Raw genomic sequence first — 24,420 nt, 5'->3', positions numbered from 1 at the left:
GGTCTTATTATGGTTGTTTAGTAACTCCCATTTCTATTAGTTACTAATTTTTTGTTTTTTGTTTCATTTCTTTCTTTTTTTTCTATTATTTTTGTTTTCATGAATTATAATTTTTTCACAATATTTTCAATGTAAAATCACTTACTATTATATTAAAAAAATATTTTAATAGATTTAATTATAAACAATTATATATATTAATAAAAATAAAACACACATCATATACATATGTATGTTAATCTAAACAACATTAGTTAATCATATTTCTTCATTTTTGGTGACGACATTCAACAATACAGTGTTTTATTAGTTGTTTGACTTTTGTGATGAAATGTTTTTCTTTGTTTTTTGTTTTTGTTTGTTAACCTATATTTAAGCTAAGTGGCATGTACTCGCTACTATGTAGCCCTTGTTTAATTAATGACTCACCACTTAATCATTATTAGTTTTTGGGATAAAAAGGCATCAAAAGAATTTATTGAGTTTAAGTTAGTTCTCGTGTTAATGTTGGATAGAAGAATGATTTGTTAGGATTCTGTAAAGCTCTGTTAAGCTTGAACTCTCTTTAGAATAGTTTGATTTTCTTAAAAGTGGTTCCCATCTTCCCATGGCATTTGAACTTATGGCTTGGTGGAGACTAAATCCACACAAACAAATCAATCTACACATCATGAATATCATTTGAAATTATTATCAGAGAATTTTTTTTGGAGAATCTAATTTCAACCACCTCTTAGGTGTCATCATTGTTTCTCCAAGAGCGTGAGTTCAGTATCAATTCAGTTGAGTTGAGTTTCATTGCAGTGATTTATTACTGATGTTTCTAATGTAATTTTATTTAACTTAGTCTTAATATTGAAAAGAGAAACCCTCTACTCCACAATTTTTCATTCTTTCTCATGCTATGAGAAAATAGGTTGCTTAAGATTCCATAAAATTAGTAAAAAAAAGAGGCAACCCTAAGACTCTTTGAGAAAGAAACAAAAATTTGCATAAACCTCGTACGAACGAAGAAGCAATAGAGAAAAAGCAAGTTAGCAAGAAAGAGATAGTGGAGATTTTAAAAAAATAATAATAATAATTGAATGCCCAACGCAGCCATGCTCATAGAGAAAGTGCGCTGACCACGAGATACTTATGAAACTGACGAAAACAACTATACAACACAGCCAATCGATAGAACACAACCAATCAGCATCGTGAAGTGGGCTGACGGACGAGGAAGCTAAATTTAAAAAAAAAGAGCCATTTTTAAAAGGTAACTTAAGTCGGTTTTCAAAGGCTTTCGAAAGCTTCAACATGTTTCAAAGCCTTCACATGTTTTTAAAGTTTATTGTCTTATAAAATGACAAAACTCAAGAAGTTTTTTATTCATGGATGAAATTGGGCTCCAATGGCACACCTTTTTTTTAAATCTTTTACTTAAAAGGAACTTGTTTTTTTTTTAATGATTTTTAAAGATCTCTTTAAAAAGGGAATTTAAAAAGGCGCTCATTTTTTTTTTTTAAGAAAAAAGGGTGTAAGATATTAAAAAGGTGGTAGTATAGTTTTTTGAAAAGGGCTGCACGAAATGTGTGAAAAAGTATCATATTGCTTTTCAAAAATTTCGAATTTTTTTTAAGAGGGTTTATTAAAAAAATATAAGGGTTGTTATTTAGATAACTTAGGGGCGTTGTAATATTTTTTGAGGGGGATTTGTGAAAGTGTAGAAAATTTGTACACATATGTATTTATGGAAGTTAAGTAGCAGAGAAGCCACTATGTTTACACGTCAATTTGCTTGTTGAACTATAGTCAACTAACACTCAAAAATGGTAAAAGTAAAGAAGTTAAGAAATTCAAGGCAAGAACAAGAGCAATTTGAAGTCTCTTTGAAAGAATTGGAAGTGAAAAGGCAAAAGAATTCCTTTGCATTGAAATGCATAAAAGAATGTGTACATGACAACATTCTTCCCCTCACTACAAATGCAAAGTGAGCAAAGAAAGCCTCGAATACCATTGAGCGGAGTTTTGGTGTAATGGGGAGCATTGAAGTTGAAGATGAAGGTGGATCTATAATAGAAAATCTACAACGAGATGAAAAAATTGTTGAATCCCAATGTGCACTGCCACAAGTGGATGATGTCTATGAAGAATTTACAGAAGAAGCAGAAAGAAAGCACATGGATGCTCATGAATCCCATTATGCACTATTGCAAGTGGATGCAAATTTGTTAAATCCAACAATACACCTTGTTAATAACAATTTGATGAATCGAACAATAGAGCTTGTTGATGACAAATTGATGAATCCAACAACAAAGCTTGCTCATGAAAAATTAGTGAATCAAGCAATAGATCGTATTAATGACAATGAAGTTGTAATTGGAGCAGTCAATGTTATGATGAATTGAGTAATTCAATTTGCTAATGTTAAATTTGATGAAGATTTGTTACCTAAATATGAATGGTTGTTGATCATTCAACAAAAACATAATATCGACATGATGTTATTTAGTGTGACAATCCCACTTGAGTCTGCAAACCAAGTGGAAGAAAACCTCTTTGAAGTAGTTGAAGAAATAAAATCTAAGAATGAAGCCTAGAAAGAGAAGACAAAGATAGAGATAGAGATAGAGGCAAAGAAAGAAGCCAACAAAGAGAGAAAAAATAGACAGAGGGAGAGATAGAGAAGGAAGCACAATAGGAGAGATATCATTGCAGAGCAAAAGGAACAAAAACAATGCGGTTCTGCAAATATTTTTAATTCTAACATTGACTTCCAATGTGAAGGTACACATAATGATTATGAAGAAGAGTTAAAGCTCCTTGAAGCATGAATTGCAACACCATGCCTTGACAAAATTTGCATAGAAGTTGTAGAAATGCATGTTGAAGGCATCTTGGATGATGAAAACATCAATGAAATTTTCATGTATTGGAGTCCTCAAGAAATATTTTTTTATTATAAACTTAGGTTGCAACAAATTAATGATGAAGATCACACAAAAAAGATAACATGTGGTAGAAGTGCACATACAAACATATTTATGAAGAGATAGATGATATGCATGCACCACTTGGAACAATCGAAGACCTGCAACATAAAATGAAAAAACTGAGGTTTACAAGAAAAAAGAAAAAATTGAAATAAAAAGAGTTGAAACAATTTAGAGGCTATAGGATCTGGAAGAAAAGAAATAGAAAAGGAAATCAAAATGATCTCAAAATTTTAAATTGTAAGCCTAGTCGAGACATAAACAAAAAACATTTTAGTTTAATTTTTTTTTGTGGTTGAAATTAAGAGGGAGTGTTGGAGAATCTAATTTCAAAGCTGCTAGGTGTCGTTGTTAGTCCAAGTGTCCGAGTTCAATTTGAGTTGGTTGAGTTGAATTTCGCTGCAATCAATTATTACTAATGTTTCCAATGTAATCTTATTTAACTCATTAATAATATTGAGTTGAATTGAGTTTCACTCGAGTCATTTATTACTAATGTTTCCATTGTAATTTTATTTCACTAATTCGTAATATTAAGAAAAACAATTTTCTCCTCTACAATTTTTCATTCTTTATAAATTTAACATTACAAAGAATGAGAAAGACTTGGAGGAAAACTTCACATATGGAGTACACAAGTGATTTCAGTTTCATAATAAATAATAGACTAATAATTGATCTCCATCCCACGTTAATGAGAAGCAGAAATTTTCCATATATACCATGTCAGAAAAAAAAGGACACAAGGAAATGAGCGACACTTTAGAGTAAAATAAAAAAGAAGGGTGGCAGTTCATAGGCTTGAACTCCATCAAGGTTTCCCTGACGAGCCCCTCAAGTAAGGTAAGCCAGTCAAGTCAGCTTTTGAGTCTTGCACATGCTCGAGCGCCCCTCAAGTTAGGGCATCCCAAAAATCCAAGAAACTTTCAAGGAGGTCAACCCTCACGTACACCGATCCAGGTCACCCTTGCCCCCTCTGGTCCACCTGTAAAGAGTGGTACTCTCCTAGAGAGACAAGGCCCCTCAACTCCGTTAACCCGCCCCCTCAAAGACTACGATTCAAATAGCTCCTAGTATACCTGAGGCCAGGCAGTCCCCTCAAGGTGTTGTTGGAATATCTAATTCCTACTTGTCTCTAGTTGTGATTCTCACTAAGTAAATGAGTATGTTCCTAGTAGTTAGGATCCATTTCCTAGTTTGGTGTGTGGTTGAGAGGTTTCCTCAACCAACAAATTGTGTGTCCAAAATAGTCTCCCTATCTTGAGACAACATTTGTGTATATATGTAATCTTATTTTTAATTAATAGAATACAGATATTGTGCATATTGATATTTTAAGTTGGTATCAGAGCCCTGACGGCTTGGCCTGTCTTGGGCTTGGCCCATCCTGGGCTGAGGGAAATAGTTGAGAAGTATATTTTTGTTTTTTTTTTTTGTTTTTTTTTTTTTGTGTCCATCATTCTTCGAACCTGTGGTTGTTGGGATTGTGTGAGAGACCCTGAGTATTGAAGTTGTGCATGCGAGCTGGCATTAAATACAAGCTAGAGGATGAGTCGAGTGTGCAAGGAGGCCATGCTTGGTAGTGCTATGGGAAAGTGATTGAACTGTTAGAAAACTGTATGTTGCGCATAAATCGTTTGTGAGCTTGATGCAACGTGGATCTATGTGTAGATGCAGGGGAGGAGCCGTGAGTAAGACGACTTGTATGCTGAGGAGTTGTGTGTGAGTCTATTGATAACAGACAGAATCAAAGGGACTCGTAAGCTGGTAAGCATGGAGAAGGAGTTGTTTGGCTTCCGCTTGGAGGAGGACGAGACTGAGGATTGATTTTTAACATGGGACAAAGCATTGTTCGAATCCCTTTGTCTCGCTGGAAATCTTACCCTGTACATTGATTGCATGAAGCGTGAGCACTGTTGGAGCTAGTACTACCTTTGCCTGCATTTAAGCACTTGGTTTCTGTTGGAAAATCATAGGTTGTTGATTGAGAGTCGCTATAGTTGACCATACTGAAATGTGAAAAGCAGAGATGTCGGATTCGTCGGAGGAATCAATGGAGGCCAAGTTTCGACTGTCACTGGTCGAAGATATTCAAGCCTTAGATCTGTGAAAGCATCATCAAGTGAAGAGAGGTAAGCGTGGATCGGCCCACAACGTGGATGTGGCCGGATCAACGTGCATCTGACATGTAAATCGTGGAGGCCTTGTTCTGGTGCGAGGATGCATTTGGTGGGTTTATTATCATCAGATCTCAAGCTTGCTCCCTTCTCTTGATGATTATGGCAGTAGGCAGCACAAATCAGTTGATGGGAAATCGCACCGCGAGAGGGTTTCTGGTGATAGAAGAGATACAGCTGATGTGTACGAGGTGAATTCTAAAGAGGAAAAGAGCTAGAGAAAGAATTCTGGAACTAGAAGCAATGTCTCTATTAATGGGGATAATGCTAGGGTTTCTGATGGAGAACTTATCAATGAACAATGGTGCCTTGACTTCAACTTCTATTTTGTCAAGACACTGCTAAGATGCATGTATTTATGGAAAAATGTCATTCATGTAAATCTAGTTAAAAGAATTGGATGTTGTATTGTTGTGACATTTAATCTTGCCAACTATTGTCACAAGTTTAAGTCTATGTTGGAATTGGCCATTCCAACAATAGACAAATTTATTTACAGGAATTCTTAACAACCAGAAATGGCATTAGAGGAGTTGCATCAGAGATTGGAGGATGATGGAAAACTAGGTGAAAGTTTGTGTGAGTTTGTGGAATAGACTCACTAGCATATTATTTTATGAGTCACATTTTAAGCAAGTCTAGGATGTTTTATAGTGGTCTTTGTAAACTATGTACCTGGTAACTCCAGAGTTGGAGTGTGAAATGTAAGCCTTGTAAGGCATGTGTACCCCCATACAGTTCATGGTAATCTAAAAACCACTTTGTATTTGCAGTGTCGGTTTGTGGTAAGCTAGAAACCACATGTAACAATGAAGTGGGACATAGATTCCTGTAAACATGGTTTAGGGTTCGTCGACAAAAACCTTGGCCCAGAGTGGTTGGAGTGCCTTGGTGGCAGGTTTGTGGCCCATGGTGGCTGGAGTGCCCTAGTGGTATATGGTATCATTTTAACATGAAGAACCTTTGTGGCTGAATTGAGTGCCTTGGTGGCATTGTTGAGCCTTGGTGGCTGAGTTGAGCCTTGGTGGCATGGTTGAAAGTGATCCGTTAAAACCCAAAGCATGGTTACGGGTAAAGGTTAACAATGATGGAGGGGGATTTACAGGTTCAGGTGTGCAGTTATAATGGTTGAAAGAACCATGTATGTGAAGGACATCCTACAAGACTCGTTGCATTCCGGTGGATGGTTGCTCCTTTATATGGACATCAACATATTCTTTTTTGGTATATTTGACCACAACTAGATTTTGCAAACTGATATCGAGAAGTACTCATTAATGGGGAGTGTTGGAATATCTAAGTGGTGCCCCTAAATGACACCGGACCCCTCTGTCATAGTTCCAACCAGAAGGTGTCCCTGGGTTTGGTAGCTGCGTTGGATTTCAACATCATTCACGTGGTTCGCGGTAGAAGGACCAGTATTCCACTCATGTTGGCGGTTCATCCGAGCAATGCAACTTGAGCATGATATGGTATTGCCAACCCAATCTCATTATATCATATTATATGATACGATCCCTCGAAGAAACAATCATATTTTCCCCAACTTATGTGTTTTTGTACAAACACATTAGACGGCGAGGCTTCTTTACCGGGCTATCTAACCATAAATACGTTTATTTAACCAGGGTATCGAGCCATAAATAGCGCACTATATACCCACTGCGATCATGTGTTGCCCCGCGTATTTATGGCTGAATAGCCTTGGATATATTAGTTGCCTTCATAGATGCAGCCCACAGTTATCCGGACCCATCTCCTCGTTTCAAGATTGGTTAGGTATACGGCACCCTGCGCATGTCATTTCTCTGTCATTTTTTCCTTTGCATTTGGGTTGAATCGGCCTATGGATCACATAGGTACTTTCTATTGTTTCTAGTCCTTTGCCCATCCTCCTTTCACATAACGGTAGAGCTTTGGAACCTATATCGGTATTCGAGATAAAATTAATGTGCAAACCTATAATCCTTTCTTTCTTTGATGAGGCCCTCTCGCGTATAGATTGGGAAACCTCTCTGTTTTTCTGATGATCAGGACATTAAATTCGCGAAAATGGTGAACTCTATTAAGAACGTAGGATCCAGAGTGGGAGCCCTGTCGCTAAAGTCTCTGAACCATGTTTCTCTCGTCTGCAGATCGATCGAGGATTCCATCAAATTTTATGAAAACGTCAAGAGACCCGGATTATTTGACTTCAATGGAGCCTGGTAAAATATAATATAAATTTCCACTGCGACTCCATCGTCTCTGCGGAGCAAAATATTTGTGATTTGTATTCTGTGTCTTCGTTAACGATGCAGGCTGTTTTCCATCGTATCTGCGGAGCAAAATATTTGTGATTTGTATTCTGTGTCTTCGTTAACGATGCAGGCTGTTTAATTACGGAATATGCGTCCATCTTTTGCAATCTGCGGAGCCGGACAATGTACCCAAGAAAACTGAAATCAACCCAAGAGATAATCACATCTCCTTTCAGGTATATTAATTATTGTGTCACATTGTCAGATTCGTATATGAAGGTTGTTATAATATGGTAATGTAGATGTGGGTTATGCTGAGAGTTTTCACTTGTTTAGAATTGCAGTGCGATAGTGTGCAGGTTCTTGAGGGGAAACTGCAAGAGCTGAAAATCAAATATGTGAAACGGATCGTGGAGGACGGAGGGATATACGTGGATCAGCTTTTCATCCATGACCCCAATGGCTCCATGCTTGAAATTGCAACTGCGAAAATTTTCCAGTGGAGCAGATCATGGGGTTTGCCCCGGCCTGTGTAAAACGGTCTTCTCATATGCTGAGTCCTCCAGTAGGCATTACTAGAGAGAAAGAAATGCAATCCATGGTGGCGAAGCAGATGGCGCAGCTTGTTATGGATGGAAGCTCAGGACAGGACGAATTTGCGAAACAATTATATTGAATATGATCATCCTCTTTGGTGGACACGGGTTACTTTGTGTGGCTATGCAGATAATTGGGTGATGAGTAAAAACGGGAATCAATAACCACGCTGTGGTCTTGTATTGTATTGCTTTATTTATGTTTCAGCCACCAAAAAAAATATGCAGTGGATGTGCAAGTCTGCTTTGCTTCTAGTCAGCGTTACGGTTGTTTTGCTTGACCGACCCAAGGAGGTTTGAACCTGGCTACCGTCAATTAAATTACCCATGGAATTATCATGGCTACGGCCAATTAAAGCACCCCATGGGAAAATATTGGTGGTCATCGAACTTCAGCCTATTCCAAATCAAGTTTTCAAAATATTGGTAGTCATTGAACTCCGGCCTCTTTCAAATCAAGTTTTCAATTACTTGATAGGTCTGTGATAAGGTATGGATGTATCATATCAAACGAAGTAAATAACAAATTATAAAATTAAGTCTGACCATATTAAGGTTTTTATATAGTGCACTGAAATTTTAAGAATATTATAGTTATATAAAGTAGCAATTGCACTAAATATTACAAAAGAAATGAAATGATATGAAAATAAGAAATGAAATGATATCAAAATAAAGGTAAAGAATAATGTAATATGTTTTGAAATTCAAAATACTAGAAATAACTACAAAATTTTTCGATCTTTAGAATATAAGAATTATATAACTGTTTTTGACAAAGACTTGGCAGAAAAATTTAATTACAATAAATTGCTTGTCGCATAGAGCTGAGACTAACTCTAATGAACAGCCCTTTAAATTGTGTAAGCAATTCACTTCCCTTAATATGCTTTTTTGAATGCTTTATTAGATGTATGTATCACATTGTAATCAGCTATATATTCAGAATTGACTTTAGCTGGTATTTTACAACATCGATTTTTTTCCAATATAGCATAAAAAAAATACCACCCATTTCCCATTATACTTAATTCTATGCATTTTTATGATGGAAAAATTCTATCCATTTTTATGAATGACATCATTTTTTCCCCAAAATAATATATAGAAATAATACCACCCATTTCTCCTTATACTTAATTCTATCCATTTTTATGAATTACATTAATAAATCGGCATATCTAGTCTATTTAATTGAATGTTTTTCTACATCATAAAAAGGAGAATTAAACAGTGAAGTGTAGAAATACCTTACCTTTGAGGTTTGAAAGGTTGTCCAAAGAATTGGCATCTTAATTGCATGGTGCACTATCTTCACTAAATCATTTTTCACTTCTCCCTCATCTTCCAATTGCACATGCTAAGAAAATTGTAAATACTTTACAGTCATGATAATCTAATAAAAGTAAGGTCAAGGTCAAAAAATAGAAATAGAGATGCTCACACGTCTTGCCTTGATAGAGTTTGGAACTTCAATCTGATTAGGTTTCACTTTATTCTACCATAAAAAAGAAGGCACCATATGGAATCTGGAGTCAATAAAAACCTAATAAAAACCTTAGAGGGTGAAGTGTACAAACACCAAGTTCAAACAAGGCACTCACTTTTTTATCTTGGTTAGGTTTTGATGACTTTGTGCGTATAATAGCTTCTTATTTATCTTTTTTTGGGTTTTAATGGTTCTAGTCGTGGTTATTACCCTTATGCTACAACAAGACAAATAAAATAATATCAACAACTTCTAGTCGTAATAGAATAGAATATATTTTGAAGCCATTCCTAACATATCTTGAATACAGAAAAAACCATACCCTTGTTTTGTTCACACTAGTAATAGAAAAAACAGAGAAAACTGATAAGCTTCCCTTATGAGCTAGTCTTTTTAGTCATACTTGACAACTGTTCTTTCTTGCAAGAAAATCCATATAAATTATATGTTTTCCTAACCAAAAGTTTCCAAATTCAATTTTTTATTTAACATTTTCATTTTTCTTCAAATGCAATCAAAATTAACTAAATTATATGAGATTGGTAACCATTTAACAATCTCTGTGAGCTTTCAATCCATTATAATATTCTACTCTGTAGATATTGATGTCGCAGATCTCAACTTGTGAGCAACGTATCCATTCACGCCCTCAGTGCGACCCTAAATATCCATTCACGCCCTCGTCGCAATGTATACTCTGCGGATCTCGACTTTGGAGCAAGGTATACTCTACGATCTCGACTTTCCTAAACACTTCTGTGAGGCTCTCGTTTTGCATCATCTTTGCGGTGCGCCCAGAAACCCTGATTCACGCCCTCGGCCTCCACGTATAATTGGGAGAAATGTATACTCTGCGATGGATCCGACGATCTCAAATAACAACCATTCATCTTTCCAGATCTAATCAGGTCTGTGGTCCCGTTTACTAATATCAAGTGCATAATTTCCTTATTTTTTTCTAATACATATCTGCTCATATATTTTCAAGTATGAATAATTCAACACACCTACTAAATATTACCAAAGGTAGACCTAGCACAGTTACTCTATAGAGCCTTTATGAGTATATAAAGTCTTTAGAGAAACGTAGAGAAGAAAGAGAAGTGAAGCTACAAACAGAGTTAGAAGCCATGGTGGAAAATAAATTCACATTTCTTGAAGACAAAATCCAAAAACAAATAGAAAATAAAATAGAACTATTGGAAAATAAAATGGAGGCAATGGAGACTAGGTTGCAGGTTATAGAAAAACAAAACCAAGATACTAACCAAACATCCCAGCAAGGAGATGTTGATACTTTAAAGAGTCTTAAAATGAAGGACATGATTAAAGAACTAGAAGAAAAAGTTGATATCCGCCTCACCCTAAATAGTGTGGTAGGTAAATTAGATATGAAACCAATTAAAGATGAAATGAAAAAATTGATAGAATTAGACCATAAGCGTAACAAAAGAGCCTTGAACCTTATAATCTTCGATTTGAAAAAGGAGGCAGACAAGGATACTTTAGCCATAGCCCAGACGGAATTACATAATAGATTACAAATTGAAACAACGTGTCTCACAGAAGCAACAAGGTTGGGGAAATTAACTCAGAATAAAGGAAGGCTGATCCAAATAAAGGTGAGTTCTACTGACCATAAGTATGACATACTTAGTAAAAACTCAAGTCTAAAAGTAATTATAATGTTTATAAATGAAGATCTCATTCTAGAAGATCAAGCAGAATTAAGAAAGGAGATTCAAAAGGTAAAACAAGCTAGGAAGGAAGGAAAATGCGCAATAATCAGAAATAGAAAAGTCGTTATTCAAGATAAAAGAAAAAAGATAGTAATAAATAACAATTCAACATGCTTCAGATTCTTTCTTGGAATTGTCAGGGCTTTCCATGGAACAAAGGCCCCAAGCTAAGTTGGATCTCGAATGATGTTGATATTATATTGTTTGTTGAAACTTGGGAGCACGAAGAATCTAAGGTCCTGTTGTGCTCTACAACAACCCCCCATTTCATATCATCTTTACTTATAAATATTAACGTATGAAATGGGTCCCTTTAAAATTTAATTTGGTATCAATACTATTATGATCCAAAAAAATCCAATAAATGAATAAATGCACTTTATAAAACTTTCTGGGAAAACCCTTAAAAGAAATCATGTAATGATTTGTCATTGCGATAAAGCGATCGCATATCGCAATGATACATGAATTATAATTAAGCACCCCAAAGTTTTCCGCCGATGCGCATTCGGCGATCGGCGATATTCCATGTATATGACCCATGCCAATAGTCCTGACGCGATATGCATTCGGCGCATTCGGCGATCGGCGACACGCTACGACAGTTGTGATGTTCCCAAAGACTTGTCCCGATGTGATGTGCAATCGGGAATCGGATATCGGCGACAATCTCACTCAAGTCTTATTGCGCTCAAAGCGTTTCGTCGATGCGATATCGCATTCGGCGATTGGTGATATCCAATACACACCATTAAAGCGCACTAATCACACCCCCAATTGCGATCCGATAAAGCGCGGTTTTCGACAAAGAATCGTTAAGTGATGGGATGGCGCAATTCATTTGTAATAAAAGCTGGATCGCTCACGCAATCCTTCATCTATGCTCAACCGCCAAAACGTCCATTTCATGCTTAAGTGAATCGTTCACCCAAATAACGATATAATGGGCATTTAAGGAATGACAGACTGAAAACAGCTAATTAATAAGATCATGTCCTAAAATATTTTTACGGATTGTATCCGCGCCCATTTTAAAAGCTAAATCCTTCAGTTACACATCTATCCATATGTGCTGTATCACTTAAGAGTTTTTCATCGCTATCTCTGTGTATTACGCCCAATTGCCTCTTTGTGCAGAATTCATTCACAGAAGCTAGCCCTGAGAAGATGGGAAAGAAGTCCAAGAAGACTGCAGGTGCTTCCGCAACACCAACTGCAGGACAAGCGGCTGCAAATAAGAAGAAGGGACTAATATCCGATACCACATGCACGGGGCTCACCAGAGTGACTTGGCAGGGCACTTATAACCTAATTGAAGCTGAGCAACCAGAAAAGATAGTGTCAGAAGCTAGTGTGGACTTACTCAAGAAGTCTGATGCAACTCTCAAAGATTTGGCCGACTCTTTCCTTCACAGGATAGCGGCCAGAGAACAGATTCTTCCCTATACAGACGTTGTGCGATGGGCGATTGAAGAAATCCCCATTTTGGACAGAACTTTTAATACCAGAGATGGGAGGATTTTCGGATCATTCAAGCCAGATGACCTAAGGCAAATGTATCATTTGCCCGAGCCGGAGAAAATATATAACAAGGCCTTCCTGGAGAAGTTTGCAAGCGAGAATGAGATCGAATCTGAACCTATCAAGGATTGGAGGCAAAATCCCAACAAGCACAAGCATGAATCCTCCGGTAAGTACTCGGTCGATTCTTTAGCTTCTCCTTATTCTTATGCGGGGATTATGATGTGTAGGCTGTGGGGATTGCATGGTTCTGCCAATTTTACCATTGAAATGGTTCCTTTAATGGAGGCGGCAATAAACAGTTGGATTATGGATTGGGCTACTATTCTTTCGGATAAATTAGCAGTAGCTGTTCGTGATTTTAGATCTCAGACTATTGTTTCAGAAAGAAAAATGCCCCCGTTCTACTATAGTGCATATATCTTAGACACTCTTTTTTTCAATTCCGAATTTCCTGTTCTCGGGTGGAGGTGGACTGCGCAGGACCCTTCACCCATTCATATATATCATCAAAAATTGTGGAAGTCTTCTTATAAAGACCACCTGTACCAAATCTGTAATGGTTATATGGTGCCCATTTACTATTCCATTTTTGATAAACCCATTTCAAAAATTTCCTATCAAGCTTCCTTTGATTTACCAGCAGTAGCAAGTTGGTTTGGAGAAGAAAATTTCACCTATATCAGAGTTTTCGGCAGTAAAGCCGACCCACATGTTCTTCCTCTATATGTTCCAGATAAGCTGCTAGCAAGGGAGATTGCATATCAAATCATGGCTGAAAGTACTACACAGACTCTCAAAATAGAAAAGAAGAAAGGATGGCCATCTTTTCCCTTCAGATGTGGCGTTTATACTCTGCATGATCTTAAACATGCAGAAAAGGAAGCCACGAAGCTTCAGTCTTTAACGCTGGCCACGATCCCAAACAGACCATACGACCCAAAAAAGACTGCTTACAATGCATTAGAACAGGCCAAATTAACAAGGTTTGAACATCAGAAAGATATGTTTGATGACCTGTTCGTTGCCTCCGAATCAATAGGTCATGCTAAAGAACTCGCTAGGATGCGATATAATGATGAGGGATTAACTGAGTTCAATAAACTCAGAGAACAGAGGTTGCAAACTCTGCCTCTGGATTTACTGGCAACAACCCCAGCGACATCATCAAGCGGACTTGTTCAGGAACAGTTGAAGCAACAGGCAGAAAAACAGAGAAAAGAACAGGCGGAGAGGCTAAAGAAAGAACAAGCCGAGAAACAACAAAGAACACAAATGGAACAAGAAGAAAGAAAGAAGAAAGAACTGGCAGATAGGCAGAAAAGGGAGCAAGAAGAACAACAGAAAAGGGAGCAAGAAGAACAACAGAAAAGGGTGCAAGAAGAACAACAGAGGAAAGAAAAAGAAGAACAGCAGAAAAGAGAACAAGAAGAACAACAGAGAAAAGAGCAGGAGAAAGAGCAGCAAAAGCAAACCACTGATGTCAATGTAGACACTACCATAGACCCCAAATTATTACAAGAATGGCAGCAATTTCATTCCATCATCAGTGGATTGGAATGTTCAAAAGATGGGGATACTTCTAAGACAAATGATACTCAGGATGTTACCTCTCCTCAGGTTCCAAGTGGAACCAGCGGCCCACCAAGTTCTAAAGAAGTTGAAGTTATTCCAAAAGACCCCTCTAACCAGATTATTCTACAGATAGAAGATATTCCGCCATTGGATGTTTTCTACAGCCCAAGACACAGGGCAGTTGTAAAGCGGTCGAGGAAGAGACGAAGGATTGATCAACCTTCTATCTTCCCTGAACAAACGGTCACGGGTAATGTAGTATGGAAGGAGGAATTGGATCCCTCCGATGACTTAACAAAGCTATCACAGTATGCGGGCGCTTATTCGGCGGCAACAATTGACAAAGCATCGGAGGTGAGCCTTCTATTGAAGAATAAGGACCAAGAAATCTTTGCGTTACAGGCAGAATTGGTTGAAACAAAGCAAAGGGCAGCACAAGTAGAAGAACAGTTGCTGGCGCAACAGCAAGAAAAAAAATCAGTTGACTCAGCAATTGCAAGCAGAAAGGCAAAGGATCGATCAGGGTGCGATCCAGAAACAAAACGAATTGTCGGAGGCGTTGGAAAATTTGAGAGTGGCGAATGAGCAAATGATAAAAACCAAAGATGAGCAAATTGCTCAAATGTCATCGCAGCTGGAAAAGATGAAGGGTGCATTGCAGGTAAAAGAGTTTAAATCAGAGGCATTATTGATAAACAGTGCATTGATATCTCAGGTCAGACTCTTATGTCAACAAATCGCTCAAGCTGAGTCCCTATGTGAGTTAACTACAGCAGTAAATCAGCAGGTAGAAAAGGCCAGAACTGAACTAGATCAAGCGGACGAGGCCATTACTGCATATCTTGACTGGCAAGATACTGATTTGGGAAAAGCAACAAAATTGCCCAGGATTAATGAAACACAGAAAGATATACTTTTCACAGAATGGCACACTCAAGTGATGAAAGCAGAAAGGGCGGCTTCAAGATGTAAATCAACCGCCAACAATCTAGTGGATCTAGTCAATAACACTCTTTACCTGGCCAATTTGATTTCTCAATGTACACCGGGAAAGATAACAACTCCTAATACATTAGAGCAAACATGCTACCCTGAATTAGAAGAAAAAGGAAGATTAATCGCTGGAGTTAAAAGCTTATCCTTAGATGCATATTGGCTCTTTTTAATCAAGCCACATACACAGAGATCTGCCCTAAAGTGCCTTACAGACGCAATCGGGTGTATAATTCCCGATGTCCAAGATGCCACCTACGCTGCACAGCTCAGTTCGCGCCTCAACAAACCTCCGGAAGTTGAGCCAATGCTTGCAATTAATCAGCTCAGATTCAAAGGAAAGCAGCCGACTTAATGAGTCACCCTCCCGCTTGCCAGATCGCCAGCCAAAACAGGATCAAGAGTTATTGATACCAGTTTAGTAGGATTTCTGTTTAGTAGATATTTAAATTATATTAGTATTTATAGACCCTTTCATTGTTTTGGAAAGGGTCGTAAAATTTTGTAACAGACTTAATAGGCTAAAGTTTGCACTACTGTGCTTCAGTCACTATTATTTTATAAAATTGGACCAGTTGTTCTGAATTTGACATCAAATTTTTAATGCAATTGTGCACTATTGCCTTTGTTGAAGACGATTTCTGTGTTGGAGGAAGAACTGCTAATAGCGATTGATATTTGGGAATGTGCCGCAGCTCATATGGTACTTTTATCTACGTCTGAAGTCATTCCTTTTATATGAATTGTTATGCTATATATTCTTGCTATTGTTGAATACATGCATGCGCTGTAACAACAAATCTCTATCTCAGCCCACTATTGGATGTTTTGCGATTTGCATTTTCCTTTAATCATGTATGTAACAATGATATAAATGATAAAGTGTAGTAATTTCGCTGTTATCGCTTTGTGTAACTATTTATGCACAACAATCTTGAACAATTTAATATCTATGTTTGAAGACAGAGTCATCTATATGCCTGTCTAAAAGCTCAGATCATCAAACGCTACACTTTAGAGATCGATAAAACCCCGGGGTAGATTATGGTTATTATATTCCTGCCGATAGTTTTAGTTATTTGCTTATCACTATCATTATATACAAGTCGCTCATCCATCCCATTTTATCTATTTCTGGGAAACTGGTCCCATTATCTCCAGTCGGAGCCACTATTCCAAACGAAAAAGGAGCTGTACTAAGGTCCGGACCGGGTGGTTTCCCCTATGTTGTTGCAGCGATTTTCGAGGCATCAACATAATTGGCGCTAGAAGGAGGGCCATCAACTGTGAATGGCACATAAGTCCAAACCTATAAGCCATTCTAAGAGTAATTCTCCCTCCGAATCCCCTCGACCTTCTCATTTGCACACTGGTTCGCCGGTATCCAAACAAGGAGAAGGGGAATCAACTACCACTGCTCAAACCCATCATACCCCAGAACAATTAAGTCTTGAATCACCTGAAGTCCAGTCTCTAATCCATAAACTTCAGAGCTTCTCGATTTCACCACAGAAATCTGAGGTATCAGAAAGCAGTGCGACTTCGCAGTTCAATCTAACTCATCCTCTCACCAGACTTCAAAGCGAAAAACATGGTATTGAACCCACTGAGTTCCCTTTACCCAAAAGGAAAAAGGCGAAGAAAATAACTGAAGGATCTGATAGTGAAGAGCTTTCATCCACGTCCTCCATTGCATCTTCCCCTCTGCGAGGTCAACCAACCACTCCCCCATTACAAATTGTCGTTCACCAGGGATTAGAAGCCTCAATATCCCAACCTCTTCACTCCTCATCTTTGATCCCTTACCATACATCTGGAATCCCAACAGTAGTGTCAACCACTGTCGCCATCATAATGGCAGACCCATGGACTAGACCAGGTGCAGTCAACATGCCTGCACCATTGCATGATCTACCAGATGCTCCTGAAAAATGGTTGCCTAAATTTAACCCAGATGACGGGACCCAAGCTGAAGAACACATTAATAATTTTATGTTAGCAGTGAACTTAAAAGGAGTGACAGAGCAAGATGTGGTTGTAAGACTCTTCCCCTACACCTTACAAGGATCAGCAGGATCCTGGTATTTTTCCTTACCCTCTGGTTCAATTACCAGTTGGAATACATGCCAAGAGCAGTTTCTTACCAAATATGGAGATGATAGGTCCTTAGCTACTTTAATAAACGACCTCTCCAATCTGAGAATAGAGCACAGAGAACCAATAAAGGAGTTTAATGCCAGATTTAATAAACTCCTGAATAAAATCCCTACAGCTTCTAAACCAAGTGAACAAATTCGAAGCGAATGGTATATTACCGCCCTACCTGCCAATATAGCCATTTTTTTGGACAGGGCTGGGAAACCTACCTTAGCTGAAAACATGAGAGAAGCACTTGCTGTTGAAAAGCGCATTAACGCTCTAGAGAAAAAGCTGCTTTGGAAGATAGAAAAGCTAAAAAAGTCTCATTTAAAGAGGATTCTAAGAAGAAAACCCCAAAAGACACGTATGACATGGATGGTTTACAAAAGGTCCTTAAAACGTTGTCTAACGAAATGGTTGAAATAAAGAAGCAGGTGGCCGAAACCTCAAACAAAGACCATTTAGGACTTTTAAGAAAACTGAAACAAAGCCACCCAATGTTATATCTAACGCAGATTCAGAGCAAGAAGAAGAGGAAGAGGAAACAAACTCGCAAACCGATGATGAAGAAGAAGTAGCTGAATGCCACGGAATGTGGGATTTTATACTCCCAAACTCTGATACCGAGAATGAAGAAGAAGCCTTTCCAGTTACTACAAGAAGTAAAAGTACTTCTGAACCTGCCCAGGCAACTTCAAAGAAAAGGAGCGCAGGTGCTACCACAACAAAGGAAAAAGTTCCCCCAAAGAAGTCGCCTGTAGTAGTTCCCCAAAACCAGCCTTCAACTTCTAATTCTCCTTCAACGTCCAAGACATTAGTGGTATCTGATTCAATGGAATATAACATTGTTGATGACATGAAGAAAACTAAGGCAAATATAACTATGTTTGAGCTTAGTAAATTAAAGCATCAACAAAAATTACTTCTTAAAGAATTGAATGTTGTTCCCTCTACTCCCCTTCCCAGTGCAAGAGCTGCCAACGATTCAGGCCAACCTCCTTCAGGTATGGTTGAAGCTACCGATTCAGTTCTAATTGGAGATAGATCGAATTCTCATACTCCACCCTTCCTGCTCACCTATGAGATTTATAATAGAAACCTGCACAACTGTTTAATTGATTCAGGGGCATCATCTAATATAATGCCAGCTTCAGTTTGCTCTAAACTGAACATTGAACCCCAGAAGTCTGCTATTCATATTGTACAGTTGGACAGGACCAAAGTGCAGGTTGTGGGAGAAATTAATTCCGTAACCATTAGATTGTCTGCCGACCCCAGGATTGTACAGAGGATTGATATCTTAATTGCTGACATACCTGAATTCTACGGTTTAATTTTGAGCAGAGATTGGTCCGAAAAACTGCATGGGTACATTTCCACAGATTGGTCAGATATGTGGCTTCCCTACAAGGGAAAGCCAAATCAAATAACGATCGATCGAGAGAAGCATATGACCCACACAGTTACTGAATTTGAGCAAGAAAACCAACCTGTAGCGTTCAACAACAACATTTTGGGGAAATATTCGTCAGAATCATTCTTTGGCAACTTTCTTGCCCAACCATCTCCTTTTTCAGTCAATCATTTTACATCTCAGATTGAAATTTTTTCACAAACTGATAAGTCCAGATGTTTTAATGATGCTGAGGAAAATGTAAATATTTTTGTTAATACTCCTTTATTTTGGTCTTTATATTTTGATGGCTCTAAGTCCAGCGAGGGCTCAGGAGCAGGTTGCATTTTGGTTAGTCCACAAGGAGAAAAGACAATGCTGTCTTGTAGGTTAGAATTTGAATGCACTAACAACACAGCCGAATATGAAGCTTCAGTCCAAGGATTATATAAAGCAATCGGCCTCGAAGTGCAATATCTAAAAGTATTCGGCGATTCGGAAATCATTGTCAAACAGGTGAGGAATGAAATTCATTGTCTTTCAAGTCACCTCAAGCATTATCAATCGCTAGTACAGGATCTTACCTCACACTTTTCAGCATTTAACATTTCTTCCATTCCTAGGTCACAAAACTCGGCAGCCGACCTACTAGCCAATGTAGCTTCTAAGCTTCTACCTTCTGAAGACTACAGCCTTGATAGATTTTCTGTAGAATTACTTTTTAGGCCTTCAATTCCCGACAATGTCACTAATTGGAGAGTATTTAACCATGATGAAGATATCTTGCAGTTTCTAACTTCTGAAAAGTCCTATGACAATCAAGTTATTGAGGAAAATGACCATGATCTACAGATGAAAGAAACACCTCAAGAAAATTCAATTCCTAAACCAGTGGTAAAGCTTGAAGATCTTTTTGATATCAAAGACAGGTTTAAACCTGTAATTAATGCAAAGCTTCAAAGTTCTACCCTTAGGTTTGAATTGATAAATCTAGGTACTGACCATGCTCCTCAAAACATCAATTTAGGATTAGGACTTTCCCTGGAAGAAAAGGAAGCATTTATTAAACTGTTAAGAAAAAACAAACAGGTCTTTGCTTGGAAGTATGATGATTTAAAGACTTATGATACATCTATTATCCAGCATACCATTCCCATGCTTCCTGATCATAAACCGATCCAACAAAAGTTAAGAAAAGTACATCCAAATTTGGAGAGCCAGATAAAGTCGGAGCTTAACAAGCTCTTAAAAGCCAAGATTATTTTTCCGGTCCGACACTCAAACTGGGTATCTAATATGGTGCCAGTCAGGAAGAAAAATGGCGACATTCGAATCTGTATTGATTTCAGGAACCTGAACAAAGCAAGCTTAAAAGACAACTTCCCATTACCTACTATGGAGCAAATCCTCCAATCAGTAGCAGGCTCTGAATTGATGTCCTTTCTTGATGGATTCTCAGGATATAACCAAGTTCTGGTTCATCCTGATGACCAACTTAAAACCACATTCAGAACAAAATGGGGAACATATGGATATCAGAAAATGCCTTTTGTACTCATAAATGCAGGAGCGACATTCCAGAGAGCTATGGATATAGCCTTTAGAGGGTTGATTAATCGAACAATAGTCGTCTATTTAGACGATATTACTGTATATTCTAAGAAGAGATATAATCATTTGCATGACTTAAATCAAATCTTTCAGCGATGCAAGAGATATATGGTATTTCTCTGAACCCAAAGAAGTCTTTCTTTGCTCTTGATCAAGGAAAACTCTTAGGCTTTATTGTATCCAAAGATGGCATTTATATTGATCCTGATCGGATCAAGGAAATTTCTGAAATCCCTCTCCCACACAATAAAAAGTCGATGCAGTCATTTTTAGGCCAGATTAATTTTGTTAAACGATTTGTTCCAGATTTTTCTCAAATTGTATTACCACTTGAGACAATGATCAAGAAGAATTCAATCTTCAAGTGGGGATCAGAGGAAAAGCAAGCTTTTGATGTTATCAAGCAATCAATAATCAATGCCCCAGCCTTGAATACTCCAAATTTTTCTAATCATTTTACATTGTATACCATTGCGTCCGATGTGTCTTATGCTGCAGTTCTCACGTAGCCAAATGCTCACAATTTAGAAGCACCCATATCATTCTTCAGTTCAAATCTTCAGGGTGCCGAATTAAATTACTCCGACGTAGAAAAACAAGCCTTTGCTGTATTTAAAGTGGTCAAATATTATAGACCCTTTCTTTTAAAAACCCATACAAAAATAATAGTTCCTTTCCCGGCAGTTAGGCAACTATTAATCCAAAAGGAGCTGGGTGAAAAAAGGGCAAATTGGGTCACAGTGCTTCAAGAGTATGACCTAGAAATTAAGCCAGCAAAGATTGTTAGGGGCCAAGGTTTTTGCAGGATATTGGCAGGAGCATCCAACATTCCAGAATCAAGCGATGCAGATCAAACTCAAGAAATTAATCAGATAAGTGTTACTGATTCTAGATCTCAATATGCAGATTTAATCTTTTATCTAAAGAATGGTTATGCACCTCCAAATTTGTCTTACAAAAACAAAAGGGCCATTAGATTAAAAGCGAAGAATTTTACCATCATTAATGACGTGCTTTTTAGATAGAATTACGATTCTATCTTGTTAAGATGCCTTGAAAAACCTGAAGCCCAAAAGGTTTTGCAGGAGCTACACGACAGACCAGCAGGGGGACATTTCGGAGCTGACACAACAGCTCACAAAATTATTCATGCTGGTTACTATTGGCCTACTTTGTTTAAAGATGCTCACGAGTACGTAAGGAAATGTCTAAATTGTCAAACTGCTAGCGGAAGACAACGTAAATAAGCTTTCCCCCTACAACCAATCAACATTGAGCAGCCATTTGAGCAATGGGGATTGGATATCATTGGGGAGATTACTCCAGCATCTTCCAAACAGCATAAGTATATCCTTACTGCTACCGATTACTTTACAAAGTGGGTTGAGGCAATCCCTTTAAAGACAACAAATTCTGAAGCAATCATTGAATTCATAGACCACTTCATCATTACCAGGTTTGGTGTCCCAAATGCTCTTGTTTTCGATAATGCATCTTACTTTTCAGGCAATGCTATGTTTGATTTCGCTATTAAAAGAGGATTTAAGTTAAAATATTCTGCTAATTATTATCCCCAAGGAAATGGTTTAGCAGAATCTACTAATAAGGATCTGATTAAAATCATTAAGCGAACTATCGAACAAAATCAGAGGAATTGGCACAAATCCTTGGTATTCGCATTATGGGCTGATAGGATAACACAGAAAGCTTCTATTGGAACTTCTCCATTTAATCTTGTCTATGGAAAAGAAGCAATCTTACCCACAAATCTTATTCTTCCTTCTTTAGCCCTAGTGCAGTTCATTGAGGAAACTCCTTCCTCTTCTATTCAGTTTAGACATGACCAGATCCTAAAATTAGAAGAGGAAAGAGAAAAAGCCAAGGTTACCCATGCCAAACATCAGCAAGCCATCAAAGCAGCTTTTGATTCAGCCTCATCCGGTTCAAAACAGTTCCAAGTCGGTGATTTAGTTCTGAAATGGGACAAAGCCCATGAGGACAAGGGTAAACACTCCAAGTTCCAGAAGTTGTGGCTTGGACCATTTCAGATCTGTGAGAAGATAGGCCATTCAACCTTTATATTGCAAGATTTATCAGGTTTGAGAGATTCTCTCCCTGTTAATGGCCTTGTCTTGAAGAAATTCTTTCACTGAGGAGGTAACCCCTTCTCCTTTCATTTCAGTAGGATTTTATAGTTTGTAGGATTTTAAGAAATAAGGTTGTGAGATGTCTCCCATTGACCTTTTGCTGTGTTTGAAAAGTTGTCCCCATAGAACGAGAACAAACATTTGCTTTTAAAATGATAGAATTTTTAACCAAAAAGGATAATTTCTAGGAAATTAGATATCTTTGTATTCTGAAATCACAATTCAAATTTTGTCAACTCCTCTCAAAGCATAGAAATATTGTAAACCATTTTCTGTTTTTCAAATTGGTCTCTAAAGGTTATACATACTAAGATAGAAATCAATCCAATCTCAGCATCTTCAACTCTTACTCTGTCATCCATTACTCTTAAGAAGAAGATTGTTCACCCCATTCACTAAAGTTTATGATTATTCAAAGTGTAATTCTAAAATATAAGATATTTAAGATAAGAGGTCTTATTACAAGCCTGCTTACCACGTTCATAGAGAAACATTTTATCTGACATTACCAATACTACAAACCAAAACAGGGTAATGGCTTGAAATTACAAGACAAGGGGTCTCATCACGAGCCAGCTTGTTTAGTTAAACTACTATCAGTGAGTGGCATTGTCAACAGCTGGCCACCAAACCAGGACAATGGCTTTTTATCTTATCAATGACAAAGATGAAAAAGGAAATGAAATACAAAATATGAAAAAATATTTTGAATTCATTCTGTTAATCACACTCTTAATTGGATGGGACAATGGACAATCACATGGTTAAAAGGTATCCCTGTCGAGACTATAGATGTTTGCTGGCAGCAGAGGCTCTACCTATGACAAATGAGTTTACTATAAAAGGCTGATTTGGAAAGGTATTCTATTTTATCATTACAAACCAATAAAGACCTATTTCAAAACTTAGAATGTTTTTATTTTCTTAGAAAAGAGGAAGTCAACAAAATAGTTTCATTTTTTTCAGAATATATTGAAATCTAGTTATATTAGAAATTTCCCCATTGATTGAAACTCTATTTTCTGAAAAAGCTTAAGTGTTTCTATTTTTTGAAAGAGATAACTGGTTCTTCGAGCGAATCGCCAATTGTTGTGCTCTACAACAACCCCCCATTTCATATCATCTTTACTTATAAATATTAACGTATGAAATGGGTCCCTTTAAAATTTAATTTGGTATCAATACTATTATGATCCAAAAAAATCCAATAAATGAATAAATGCACTTTATAAAACTTTCTGGGCAAACCCTTAAAAGAAATCATGTAATGATTTGTCATTGCGATAAAGCGATCGCAAGATCGCATATCGCAATGATACATGAATTATAATTAAGCACCCCAAAGTTTTCTGCCGATGCGCATTCGACGCATTCGACGATCGGCGATATTCCATGTATATGCCCCATGCCAATAGTCCCGACGCGATATCCATTCGGCGCATTCGGCGATCGGCGACACGCTACGACAGTTGTGATGTTCCCAAAGACTTGTCCCGATGCGATGTGCAATCGGGAATCGGATATCGGCGGCAATCTCACTCAAGTCTTATTGCGCTCAAAGCGTTTCGCCGATGCGATATCGCATTCGGCGATCGGTGATATCCAATACACACCATTAAAGCGCACTAATCACACCCCGATTGCGATCCGATAAAGCGCGGTTTTCGACAAAGAACCGTTAAGTGATGGGATGGTGCAATTCATTTGTAATAAAAGCTGGATCGCTCACGCAATCCTTCATCTATGCTCAACCGCCAAAACGTCCATTTCATGCTTAAGTGAATCGTTCACCCAAATAACGATATAATGGGCATTTAAGGAA

At 37.7% G+C, this 24,420-nt stretch overlaps 1 pseudogene; it reads left to right on the top strand.

Annotated features, from left to right (window-relative positions):
- Positions 1–7,207: 7,207 nt before the first annotated feature.
- LOC149222291 (glyoxylase I 4 pseudogene) lies at positions 7,208–8,071 on the top strand (annotated as a pseudogene).
- Positions 8,072–24,420: the final 16,349 nt, after the last annotated feature.

The sequence above is a fragment of the Pinus tabuliformis genome, chromosome Q (genome assembly GCF_031772625.1).
Source record: "Pinus tabuliformis cultivar Carrire ecotype Pingquan chromosome Q, CPIR1, whole genome shotgun sequence".
NCBI lineage: Eukaryota > Viridiplantae > Streptophyta > Pinopsida > Pinales > Pinaceae > Pinus > Pinus tabuliformis.
The sequence above is the reverse complement of the archived record's forward strand: the minus strand, read 5'-3'. Positions and strand labels throughout refer to the sequence as shown.